Consider the following 14458-nt stretch of genomic DNA (forward strand, 5'->3'; position numbering starts at 1 on the left):
TCAGCAGACCAAGAGATTTTGGACAATTTCTTGCTCGCATTTTGTGGGAACAGTTTGGGGATGTTCTTCCTGTTCCAACATGACTGCACACAGTATATCTGCACATTGCACAAAGCAAAGTCCATAAAGGCATAGATGAGCGAGTTTGGTGGGGAAGAACTTGACTGGCCTGACCTCAACCTGATAGAACACCTTTGGGATGAATTAGAGTGGAGACTGAGAGCAAGGCTTTCTCGTTCAAAATCAGTGTCTGACCTCACATATGTGCTTCTGGAAGAATGGTCAAAAATTCCCATAAACACACTCCTGACCCTTAGTTTTCCAAAGAACAGCTGAAGCTGTTATAGCTGCAAAGGGTGGGCGGACATCATATTAAACCTTATGAATTAAGAATGGGTTATCACTATACACATGACCCCTGGATCCTATCACCACCACTGTAATGAAATTGGAGTCAGATTACATTAGAATAGAATACACCATTTCATATCAAACCGCTCTGATTAACATGTACATCTTAATCATCGAATTACGAAGACTTTTTGAAAACATTGGTTCAATTTCTCTTTACTTTATAACCTAATAAGTGTTTAAAACAGATAAACAATCAAACATTAAACTAGCAAGCAGCTGTGAACACTATACATGTTCATTTGTGCTTCATAAAGACATATTGTTGCATTATTGAGTGTTCTCATGAACCAAGAGTTGCACAGGTTATGCTTGGAAAAAGGTCCTGCACCTTTTGTTCTGACAGACAGTTTAAAAAAAAAAAAAGTTTAAACAAAAAAAAGAAAAAAGAAGAAAAAGGGGAATGTTGTTGTTGTGGTCTGCCATCTACTGCAATCCACAATCAATCCTGTTATGGCCTTACTATTACACACCATTACCAGAGAGAAACAGTGAGCGAGAAGGAGATGGAAGGGGGAGGGGTTTGGACTGTGGTGCTGGAGTTGCTCTCTTTAGCACTGTGAGGTTTAGAGAAGAGCAGGCGCTGCGCTATTGAAATGATGGCTGCTCATGCTCAGGTATGGGAGCAATGATGCAACAAAGTGGGTTTAAAATGTAAAAAGGAGAGCAATGAGCGACAGGGCCTTTTCATGCTCTGACAGTTAGCATTTCAAATGGCTGAGCTTGAATTCATACTGAAAAAAATCTCTCTCTCTGTGAAGTGTGGGCCAGATGCAACCTATGGCCAGAGGGTGGCACTCTAGTAATTGTGTAACTTTCTCTGAATGGAACTATAAGACAGCTCAGCAGTCAGTGTAGTAATGCAGCACTCATTCAGAGCCTAGTCTAACACACACACACACACACACACACACACACACACACACACACACACACACACACACACACACACACACACACAGCTTTCTAAGAATGTATCAATTGATTTCACAAATGCAAACAAAGATAATACATAAGCACATGTTCTTAAGCAAGCCACATCTTATATATTTATACTTTATTTTTCCACTCTGAGGTCTACTTATGCAGTTTGTGTAGATTTAGGCACCAAAAACAGTTATAATTATTTTCACACGACTATTTTCCATTTCCTCATCGCTTAGACTGCATTAGCTTATTTTTTGTAACTTTAGGGCTGCCATAAATGATATCTGTTTTGATTGGCTGCTCTGTATTGTGCTTCATTCACAAAGCAGTCCAAGCTAAAACACACTTTACAACTACAGATATATATGTATCTCCAAAAAATGGTAACTTTACAGGAGAAGGAAAAAACACGCATTACTTTCAATATAAGTCAATGGAACCAGACTTTTTTCCAAGTCATTTTTTGGCCATTTGTTTTGGTCCATCCTTCATGACATTTACACACAATGTAACAACATGCATTTTCAAATGATGTCAAAAAATCGACAAAAATGGAGATACAAGGTTTTGTTCTGACAGCAGCTATACACACACACACATATATATATATATATATATATATATATATTCAAAACATGCTGTTTTTGCAGTGTATGGTCCATTGAATATGGACTGGAGAGTGAATAGTACACTCTCCTTAATATACTTAAACAATATCTACTTACTACATTAACTCATTAAAAAAATTCCATCATAACGGCTCTTTAACACTGTTGATCCAGCCATCAGCTCACTCAATTAATAACTGATATCTGATCTCATGTGGTCACCTAAGACAGTGGCTAGAATTCAGCAACTTCCATGCATCGTTTAAGCCTATAACACCATCGAATATGACACAATGTATCTGATCCAAGCCACACAGGGAAAAAAGGGACTAACCTCATAAGAGTCATAATGGCTGGAGAAAAAAAAGTTTAGCAGAGGCAGTGACCTCCTGAGCATTACTTACCTGTGGAGTAGCAGCAGTAATACCTCCAGTCAGGCAATTAGTCCTGCATTTATACACACGCTGATCTTATCTCCTCTATTAGAGGACCATCTGCTCATGATTCATGTACTTATGAACGAGTCCTCTGTTAGCATCCAGCTACATGCTATGAGCACACTTACTGAAAATGGTAAGGGACCACAATCACTCAAGAGCTCAGCCTCATATAGGACATCAAATCTCCACGATTTTGCACTAATGTGTTTAAGACATGTAAATTGTAAAAGGTGTTGTAAAGTGTTTCTCAAGAACACTTCAGATTCTAGAGGAATATAGTATAGAGGTACAAATGCTGCTCCTTTGTGTCTTAAGTATAGGCCTGGAGAGATTCACTTGCGTGAATTAAAGGAATGCTTACTACAGACCTGTCATCAACATAACACAATTTCCAAAATAGTAGCTTTATAGGAGAAGGCAAAGAATATTCTTAACATTAATGTATGTTAAAGTATCAAGATCCATGTAATAGTTCCATGTGATTTTGAACCATTTCTCTTGGTCCACTGGTCATGAAATGTTCCCAAATGACAAAGATAGGTGATGTTTTCAAATGGTATAAAAAAGAATGAAAATCGAAAAAATAAAATGCTTTTCATATGACAGCGATGGCACGAAAAGACCAGTAAGCTAGCATGCACAATACTAACTGTCAGGGGCAGATTGAGCAATTTTGTGGCTCTAGGTAATGAAAAATTCGAGGCCTATCTTAAAATGAAGATTTTAAATATTCTATATAAAAACTGATGACAGCCTAATAGGGTTGCTGACTTTGCTGAAGTGACTGGGTGAGATATTCAGAAGTCTGGTGTATTGTAGTCTCTAGCTACTGAATACACTTACTGTGTAATAACTTTGGGATTTTAGGGTGTTAAAATAATAGATTTTACATTTACAAGTGTGTATTCATTCTTATACTGCTTAAAACTTTCAGTTGAATCACAGCTCGCTGTCAACAGCATGTAGAATATGACAATGTTGTTTCTCCAACAACCTTGGTCCACTTAGAAAGAGAAAACTCACTCAGTGTCCCCACTCCACTGCATGTTCCACATTCACACAAATCTGTAATTCAGGTTTTCTTGAATTATAAAATGAACATAATAGCAGCTGTTTTCATACCTCCCCTCCCTCTTCAGCTTTCAAGATGAAAATTCAACATGTTAAAGGGTCCATATCATGGAAAACTGCTGAATTCTGCTGAAAATTAGCTGAAATACCTGAAAATGAAGTTTGATGTAGTATGGAAACTTTGTAAAGGTTTCAAAATCGACCACTCACTCCCAAGTCTGTACGTCCATCTATGGAAAGTAAGTCGTTTTGATTCATTGTGATGTCATGAAACCAAGGCATTTGCATATATCTGCCTATTCAGCCTACAGCAGTTCGACTCCACCCATTTACTCTGAAGTTAAAAGGAGTGTTACAGCCTGCGCTACTTTTTCAGCGCAGCATGATTCAGTGCAGCCAATTAGAATCAGTCATTTAGATGTATCAGTCTTAAAAGCGCAGTAAGAGAAACAAGAAACAGCCTGTTTAATTTAAATTTTAAGTTCAATGAGAGGCTAGAAAATGGTCATGTATACATTATTTTCTATTTTAGTACATAAAATCACACCTCATCATAACCAATATGGAATAAAAGTAAATATATTTGTTCATGTGCTAAATACATTGAACAATGACAATATATGGAAATATGACATATATATATATATATATATATATATATATATATATATATATATATATATATGCATATATTTAGATGAAATACAATTAATACTGTCAATTTGTAATATTTACATATATTTCAAACATAAATGGAAATACTATACTGACCAATACCATTACATATTTTGAAAACATCTAGAAAAAGACTTCCTTTGCATATGAGAAGTCGACCTTGGGGAAAACAATAAAGCTCTTTAAGGATTCAAACTTGTTTTTTTTTTTTTAACTTGTTGATGTAAGACCCCTTGTGCACACAAAGCCCATGGCTACAGCCTATATAGTCTATATGGTCAATCAAACCATGCCAAATGTTCCTTTCTACCCTTCATTCATCATTAGCATATTGTAGGTGAAGTAGCCTATTCCTCTAAGAACTCTCAGAATTAATGCTAGTGTGGGAAGAGAGGCTGATCTCACAGGTAAAGTGCTCGCCTGTACACAGTTCTTTCAGGCTCCTTGCAGCACAGAAGAGGGATTTGACTCGTCAGTGACAGGCACACTTAACGGCTTTAGCGTCACAGCCTGATACGCGGCCACAGAGGGAGCTAATGAAGGCCTGAGATCTATTAGCTTAGCTTCCACTGAAACACATGCATTATTTACACAGGCAAAGCTGCGCTTCGCTGACACTGACGCACTACAACTATGACAGCTACACATACACACACACACGTGCACACAAGCACACACCAGGAGCAGTAATGGCAGCATGACAGGTGGAAAGGGAGAGATGTGATTTAATGTAATTTGAATGCATTTTTCGAGCACATTAATGTCTGAGCTTTTAAAAAGGTTTCACCCACTCATTAACGGCCAAAAGTTGATAAGATTTGTTGTTCTTTGAGGACCTTGTTGTGCTGTCAGAAGGCAGGGGCTTCTCCGCACTGCTCTCTTGCTTGTTTTAGGCATAGTGAAGCTCTGCAGATGACAGCAGCTGCATCTTCCTGTTTACGCTACTCCTGGAAATTGCTCTTCCCCTTGGGTGAAAAGTGGTCAGATATATGTTGATTCGATATTATCTACATAACATGACATTGTTTGTGAAATTAAACTTGAAAATTTCATTGAAATGGCAAAAAGTTACAAACTTCATTTTCAAGTTGAGAATGGGCTGATAGTTTTCAGTGGATTAACACCGTTTAAAGATCACTTTTCTATATTCGGATCCTGATGTTTAGGACTCTTTTTAAAACCACAGATCATACCCTCAGCAAATTCTGCAGGAGCAATGTCTGCAAGGTTTTGAGGGCAACTTCTACCTTCAACCACGTTGTTTTTGCTGATATTTACATCTCCTTCTTTGGATTTGATAGCACTGATATGAACCTGTGGGGCAACCCCAAACCCAGCCTAACCCACCAGTCTGAGCTACAGAAAGCCTTTTCATCTTCCTCATATTGACTAAAGATCTGAGCTGATTGGATTCCCCCCGTACCGTGTTTCCCAACCCCACACATTCTCCACCTACAATGCTCTCGTGTTTGCCTTTCATTAGCTTTCATCTCTCTGGGTTTTTATTGAACCTCACCACTGGCAGGAAAAAGACTGGCTTTGATGTGACGCTCAGTCTGACACAAATCCATATTTACCTCGCTATGCGTCTTACTGCTAACAAACATTAGCCGCACTCCCCGTTGATGACTATGGGACTGTGCCAAGTGATGTAAGTACACGTGTTGGGTTCTGTGGCCCACTAAGGAGACTGAAACTGACTCTCCTGCAATAACTTGGGTCTGTTCCATATAAAAATATATATGGGTTGAGTGGGCATTTGACCCATTACTTTTAAAAGTAGTGGGGTTGCCTCCCCACCACTTCTTAATTGAATTCAGGACACTTAATCCTTCACCAATAAAGCTGTTATATTATAAGGGTGGGACAGATGTTGAGCGTTATGAGTTATGCTATCTCATTTATTTTTCAACCAATTAACTGTCACCTTGCTCTTTATAACTAAGGAGGAACCCTAAGAACCTGCAGGCTCACGTTATACACAGAAGCTTATGAATAGGTTTTTTGGGACATGTCAGAGGTATAAAATGTAGGTCCAGAAAGTAAAAATCCTTCCCAGGATTTTGTTCCAACTGCCTGGACAGTTCTGCTGGCGGTTTGATCTAACTAGAGAAGCCAAGCCAACTTTTACTTTCTGGATCTGAATTTTACACCTCTGGACATGATATTGTAGACTTTATATATTTTTGCTGTCCAAAAATAAAGTATCTCCAAAATGGTAAGTTTAAGATTAAAAACATTCTTTACTTATGAATTTAAAATGAAGGGATTTTATTCCAAGTAATTTTGGAACATTTCAGTTGGTACATTCATCATGAATCATCAATCACACATGTAAAGGGCAGCTGTTGTGTACAGAGACCCAGGGCTTACTAAGTCGTGGCCATGCATTAGGATCTCTTTCCCATGCATTACTAAGTAATGGCCATGACTTAATTATCTTGTTCCAATGCTTTACTAAGTCGTGGCCATGCATTATTTTTATTTATACAGGATGTCACCAGCGGGACATAGTTGTGCTTAAATTATATAGAAAATGTAAAAAAAAATGTATACAGCCAAAGTATGCTAGTGCTGAAAGTTAGTTTTAGTCAGTCAAAGAAATTAGTCATTTGTCCACCAGTCAGCCACAGTTCCATTAGCACACTTCATTAAGATTTATTTATTTATTTACAACCAATAAATTGTGCCCCATCACTTTTGGACATGTAGGACAACCCCTGACTCGCAGCAGTTTTACAAAAACAAGCACACATGAATGTTATAAGACATACATATAACATCTTGAGATTGTTTTAAGTTTAAGTGACCCTTATTAGTCCCACAATGGGGAAATTTTACCTCCGCAATCTAACCCATCTGTGGAGTGAAACACCACATACAAACTAGTGAAGACACACGCTAGGGGGCAGTGAGCACACTTGCCCGGAGTGGTGGGCAGCCCTATTCGCAGTGCCTGGGGAGCAGTTGCAGGTTGGGTGCCTTGTTCAAGGGCACTGCACATCCTTTTCTCAGAAGATTGAGCTGGCAACCTTCTGGTCACAAGGCTGGTTCCCTGACCTCCAGCCCACTACTGCCCAATTTTTCAAGTAATTTAACTTAAAGCCTTACTCTGAAAATTGTTCAAGGAATCTCTTAGCTTGTAAGTTATTTGCCTAGATGGTCCGTCACAAGCTAGTTAAACAAAACCCCATGTATGTTTAGTATGTTTCAGACATTTTACTGAGAGATATTCTGAGAATTAGAGATGAATCCCTGAGCATTCTTTGACTCTGTCTAATGGGCCTGTGTGCTACATTGATGTGATACTGGGTTTCCCTAAGAGTCTAAAACATTGTCAGTGTGGAGCAGTTAGTGAGGTATGCTAACAGGTCATTAGGTGCACTGCTTTAATGGAAGTAGTCCAAACTAAATATACCAGCCACTTCTGCTAATGGGAGACTTGATGACAGACTCTCCATATGCTTTGAATTAAGAAGTAAAAAGAATAAGCTCAATTTTCAGTTTTTCTAGATGGAACTCTTGTGGGTTATATGGCTAGTAAGCATAACCTCTGATAAAGGAAGTAATTTCGTAGTCAGTGAAAACACAGTGAAAGTCATTAGATTTTTTGATAATCATCTCTATTACTCTATTACACAAGATTGACGAATAACATTAACAAGACTTACCAGAATTAACCAGAGCACAAATGCAACCTGTGGAGAACACTGGGCCTCATTCATCAATGTCTTCCTAAGTTTTTCTTAAATGTGTTTTTGAGAAAGGTCCTAAGAAAAAGTCTACATCCAATACATGACATGTCCTTAACCTGCAGAACTGTTGCCCCCTTTGTGCTCTTGAGTGTGTAGATTCTGATCTTACATCACACCTAAACTCGAATAAGGCAACACTGGTAAATGTCAGAATCTCCATCAAAACTGCTTCAGTGGATTTTAAGAAAGATTTCTACATAAGAACAGTTGGTACTTGCTAGCTAACATCTGACAAAGTCATCATTCTTGGATGTGATTCATAACTAATTGTTTATAAAAAACAGTGTTAGACACATTAGCCAGGTTTCCCTCCAGCTGTTGACTGAAATTTCACAAAAATTGTATGTGAATAAGGCTGTGTTTCTATCAGCTCTGTACAAGACTCTATATGTCATGATATAAAACTCTATATGTCATTTTCATGAATAACACTACTAAAAGGCAAGGAGCAAATTTACAGAGAAATCAGCAATGTTGAGCACCTTATAGTGAACAAAGCTTTGTTAGTACCACCAGAGCCACTTTAATGAGAGCCTGGCCACTTCTTATTTCTCCTGTTATATTAAAAATGTCACAGCAGAGAGCTAGAAGGCACCCTGGAGTGGGTCCTCAATAAATGGGTGCTAGTTTTAGCTAAACAGCTAAAAACAATTTAACACATCTTCACATATTTGTGCAGAACCTTACCTTAATTGTGCAAAGTAGAAAAAAGTATTGCATTAAAAAATTTAAGGCAACTTGCCAGTATATTTCCATCTTTCTCAAGAAAGCAGGTTTTGTGGAGTAGGACGCTAGCATTACTGAGGGCTGAGTGGTTGTTGAGCCAGTCACCACTCTGGCTGAGTAAAGAGTTTCATGGTCCCTAACATCATAAATGTACATGAGGCACTGTTATAGTTCTATAACTATTGTTCCAATGTGTTTAGAAAAGTAACGGCAGAGCTCAGTGTTCAGTAATGTTTTCTATATAGAAAGATTAAGCATTTAGAAACCTTGCACAAAAGCTCCTTAGGCTCTGGAGGGCTGACGTCCCACACTGTTTGGTGATTTTCCTTCTCAAATACATCCGCTAAACCGGACAATTAACAGATGTGTTAAATCAAGTGTGTTTGAGTAAGAAAGTTACCAAGCTGTGTTGGACACTTGCTGTTCGGGACCAGATTTGAGAACCCTGCTCTAGTGTCTAACAAACCCAGAAGACGTTATTGAGTGGTTCTCCTCACTACAAATGATCTGGTATCACTCTATGTATTAGCTAATAGGTTCACAGTCTGTTTACATTTTGTCTTGATCAGCAGATGTGAAGTTTCCAAAGTAGTCCTCACGATTTTTTTTGCATTTTGACACTTCGTGCAATACTTCCAGGATACACTCCCTACATAGAGCCAGACATTTATTATGTAAAATAACATCAGTAGGCATAATGCCAAGGCATAACACAGTTCTGAAGATTCTTCATATATGCCCTACGGAACTAATTGTTTTCGCTGTATATGCTACATCAGCAAAAAAAGTAAAAGAGAAAAATCAGAGCTGTGAAGTGCTTCATATTTTTAGCCCTTTAATAAGAAGAGTAATGTTAAAATGAGCAACTTGCAAATGAATGAGTGTGATGAGTCTGTTTTATATTATTTATTTATTTCTTTTTTAGAAGCTGAGGGATTTTAGTTGTTGGTTCCGGACTGCACTTTGCATTTTCTCTTCACAGCAAGGGACCTTTTAGGCATCTTCAGTGGGGAATTTATCTCTGAATTATTCATCTCACTGATCCAAACATGGCTGTGCCTTTAGTTTAGTTTTGGTGAAGCCTACAACTCGATCTTGGGCAAAACATGGAGCAAGCGCACTCAGACAAAGAAAGCGATGGCCACCCATGCGAAAAAGAACAATAATGGGTTTGAGTTGATTGCACTGTACCTTTCATTTGAACAACAATGTGGTTTTCAAGGTTAAATCAAGCAGATCAATTTAAAATGGGGGAGGGTAAAAGGTAAGGTAAAAAAAAAAGGTAAAAGGGCCTGCTAAGTATTAACTGTAGCTGTACATATATGCACACACACACACACACACACACACACACACACACACACACACACACACACACACAGACATATTCCACAGCTACTCATTTCCCCTAGACACAGATGTACAGCAAATATTACAGTAATTACCTATCACGATGCAGACTTACGTCTTAAACATGCACATCACACTACTCCCTAGATGGGGAGGCCTGCCCTACAACACTCCTTATCACTCAGTCTGCTTTGCTTTATAACAACCCACAACATTACAGGCAGATAAAGCAGAGATTTTTCTCAGTACACTGGGTTACTGCAGTAAGAGGAAGATCAAAGACAAAGGCCATAGGGCACTCATATTAAGTGTTGTAGCAGAATGAGGAGCCTTCCTGCTACATTAATTAATTATTGAACCACAAAATATTCTTCAAAGGACCGTGTAAAAGGAGACGAGTTTGAGCACATTCCTGAAAAACTGTTACAGGCTGCAACGCATTGTTTGGTGCATTTCTACCCTGTCCATGAACACAAATAGGGGAGACCACAGGAGTTGGTCAGCACCAAGGGAGGAACTCTCACAAAAATGTAACATAAAAATGATTGCCCAGCTAAACGTTATAATCTGTTATTTTCTGTTGTTGATAACTTTTAGATTTTTCTGTTTTGAGTCTCTTTGAGTAAACACATTATAAGAATGTTTAAAAGAGATAAATTAATATATATTCATTCTCAGTTAGAAATGACAATCAGCTATATTTTGACATATGATTTGAAAGCTAGTAATAAGCAATGCTGGCTAGCTTTATGAGTACAGAGTTGTATCTTCATCTAGGTGGGTTTGTTTGGCACATTGATTATGGGGTCGGTTGCCACATGTGCCAGCCTTCTGAAATGTTTGGCTGTTGTCATAAACACATCGCTGCTGTCGGAGCAAAACTTTGTACCTCCAAAATGGTAGCTTTACAGCTTTAGTATATCTAGCTTTATAGCTATACTATATAAATATGTAGATAGTTAAGCCTTTATAACATTGAAAATCAATACTATTGTCACTGTGTTCCTGCTTAGTGGTGTTATAATTGCTGTATATTCTTGATATGTATATAGTATTATGTGTTTACTCTGCTTCAAACATCACAAAATGAAAACCTGACCTGAAAAAGAACAGAGGAGTGCTTCCTTTAGAAGACTGTGTCTGACTGGTCAGATCTGTTCTGGTCAGATCTGAACTCAACCTGCCTTAAATTTGGCTTAAGTTTTTAAGAGTGTGGACAAGGGCTTAGTGTGAGTCAGAGAGATGCCTTAAGAAGATTTGTGTGTATGTGAACAGTGAGGGGTCTAAAACTTTCCTATGTAAAGGGGTTGGCATTAGGCATGCATGCAGGAAAGCTGATATGCATGTCATGCATTTAAACTATTAGGAATTGGCCTGAAAGAGGCCGCATGTAGCCGTGAGCCATCGTGCAGGGAGGAGAAAGGCTAAAGGCCACATTAATCCATGTCAGCAGGGCCAAATTATTTATCACCTTATTCAAACAAACTGCCTGCACACTCACAATCACAAAGTGAGGGGTGAGGTGGGGTGAAGAGGGGTGAGGACGTGTATGTGTGTGTGTGTGTGTATGTGTGCTCCAGCTCAACTCTCCTGACCTCCATCACTCTCTCCTTATCTCTCTGTCCTGTCCCCGCTTCCTAACTCCCTACCACATGTGCATGCATGCTTGCACACACACAGTCACCTCCTTACACCCCCTGCCACACACACATGCATAAACACAGGTGTTTATTTATATAGCTTGTCATGCGTACCTTTATTTTAGAATCAGAATCAGATTTATTGGCAAAGTATGTTGACACACACAAAGAATTTGGTTCCAGCTGTTGGTGTCTCTCTAGAATTAATTGCAATATACAATGTACAAATCATTTACAGACAATACACGACGTACAATATACACAGTATACAAGCAGTACACTGAAAATATATGGACAAGTAACATACAGACAATGTGCATTTTATTTACAGACAATATACAGTATACAGCAACATACAGAATATGTAGGGGCAAGCAATACATAAGTGTGTGTGTGGTAGTGCAAACAACAGTAATCCACATCACATATGAGAATGAAATTGTGGTGCACAATGGTATGGAGTCTGAGGCAGGTTGTAACATCATATGGAGGAAGAAAAAAATATATTCCTTGCCTTGTATTGTACAAGACTGCAACAAAAGAAGAGCGCTTATGGACTTATATAGAACCATTTTGAAAAAGTCTCCATCTATGTGAAGGATGAGTTCATTATGCAAAGCACCATTTAAGCATGAAATTGTTCTTTATAGATTCTAATTAGAACCTTTACCTTTACTAAGAAACCCATGAAGAACCATCTTTTTTAAGTGAAAAGAACCAAAGAACTTTTCAGTGAAGTGATTTAAGTGAACAAAATCGTCAGGAGCACCAAGTTCCTTGGTGTCCACATCACAGAGAACCTCACCTGGTCCCTTAACACCAACTCCATAACCAAGACAGCCCAGCAGCGCCTCTACTTCCAGCGGAGACTGAAGAAGGCTCATCAACCCCCTCCCATCCTCACCATGTTCTACAGGGGGACTGTGGAGAGCATCCTGAGCAGCTGCATCATTGCTTGGTTTGGGAATTGCACCACCTTGGATTGCAAGTTCCCTACAGCGTATAGTGAGTACAGTTGAGAAGATCATCGGGGTCTCCCTACCCTCCATCATGGACATCTACACCACACGTTGTATCCGGAAAGCTACTAGCATTTTGGACGACCCCATCCATACCTCATACAATTTTTCATTGCTGCCATCTGGCAGAAGGTACCAGAGTATCTGTGCCATCACTGGCAGGCTCTGCAACAGCTTTGTTCTGAAAGTGATCAGCTTTTTAAACTCACAGGGTCTGAGCTAATACCCCCCCAACTCTACAAACTCGCCTCTTTTGATGCTCTACTTGATCTGGAACATTGCTGCTACACTGTGTTTTCACTGTTTTACTACCTCAATAACTGCTGTGTTTATGTCTGTCATCTGACTCACGGATCACAACATGTTAAATATCTCTGCACCTTATTCTCACTACCCATGTCCAGAAACTGTCTGTTTACCGTCCTGTCTGTTTACTGTGTCTAATGTTTGTTTCATTTATTGTATTTATTGTTTGTAGTTAAATTTTCTGTTTGCACACTATGTCTGCATGCTTTGTCTGCACTTTATACTTTTTGTTCCTTGTTGCACCGTGTTGTTCCTGGAGGAACGTAATTTCACTCCACTGTGTACTTGTACATAGACGGAATGACAATAAAAGCCTCTTGACATGTTTCACAGTTCACTGTATTGGCTTGCATGATAATGAAAAGGTGCTAACTTGCTAACTCTGCCCGAGGGTTCTTGGGAGATGTGAGGTTGGGCTTCACATCAGAGCTGCACACTAGTTACCCCACTAACCTCAACAGTTAGACACATTTTTTTGCTACAGCTCAGTGTTGGCACTGTGGTGTGCTAAGTACATGCTTCCCTGATATGGTTATGTTTTCCTTCATGTTTTTACTGTTTATAGCAACCAGCTTTCTAGCTGCTATGTAAGCTCCTTAGCTTGCTTGTGCACCAAAGGTCACCATCTTCCAGACCACCTTTATTCATGGTCATTTTGCACGTTAAAGTCAACTGCAAATGTGTGGCTGGAGCATTACACTCTCTTTTTCTATGTAGTTGGGACATTTTGTCACAAAAAAGGGACAAAAACATACACAGTTAAATGCTTTACTTTTACAGTTAATTAACTGTGATTGCCTTGTTATTTACTTTGAAGTGCAGTGTTTCCTTATCTTCTTTAGTGACGCACTTTGAGATTTTGCACTTAAAATGAAAAGTGCTACATGAATAAAGACTGTTCTATAGATTATTGCCCATATAGATTGTGTTAATCTGTTGGGTAGAGAAGAGAGTAGAGAAGGGTTACTACAGCAGGCCAGGATGGGCTGTGGGCTGGTCTCTGGGAAGCTGTCTTCTCTGCCTCTCTCACATCTCTGGGCTTATGAGTTTCAATCAATACCCAGTCCCTGCGGTCGCCCCCAGCAAGCTGTTTGAAAAGTCAGAGTAGCATGAAATGGCCATTATTAAATTACTGAGACGGACACATTTGGAACGCTATTGCATTAAGAAAAGCAAGCTGACCAATTAGGGCAGCGAGGCATTAATAGCTTCAGCTCATTCTGGCTCCTGGTCGTAGATCAGATGAGGACGAGACCCGTTGAGTAATTCCTGTTGCGTGGTATAACATTTCACTACAGGATGCTACGGAACGAGTGGTTTGACCTCAAGGCATTACTGATACATCTTGGCCCGAAACGCATTATCATCTCCGCCGAATGGATTTATTTCAGATACAGAACAAATATAGAAGTAGGAGAGGTTTTAATAGAAATGCAACATTTTCTTTAAACAGAACCGAAATGATTCATTAACTTTTGACATTATGTAATAGAGGTCCGCTTAAAGTCAGCTGGTCTCCCTCTTTGAGCG

Source organism: Pygocentrus nattereri, chromosome 10 (genome assembly GCF_015220715.1).
Source record: "Pygocentrus nattereri isolate fPygNat1 chromosome 10, fPygNat1.pri, whole genome shotgun sequence".
In the NCBI taxonomy this organism is placed as follows: Eukaryota; Metazoa; Chordata; class Actinopteri; order Characiformes; family Serrasalmidae; genus Pygocentrus; species Pygocentrus nattereri.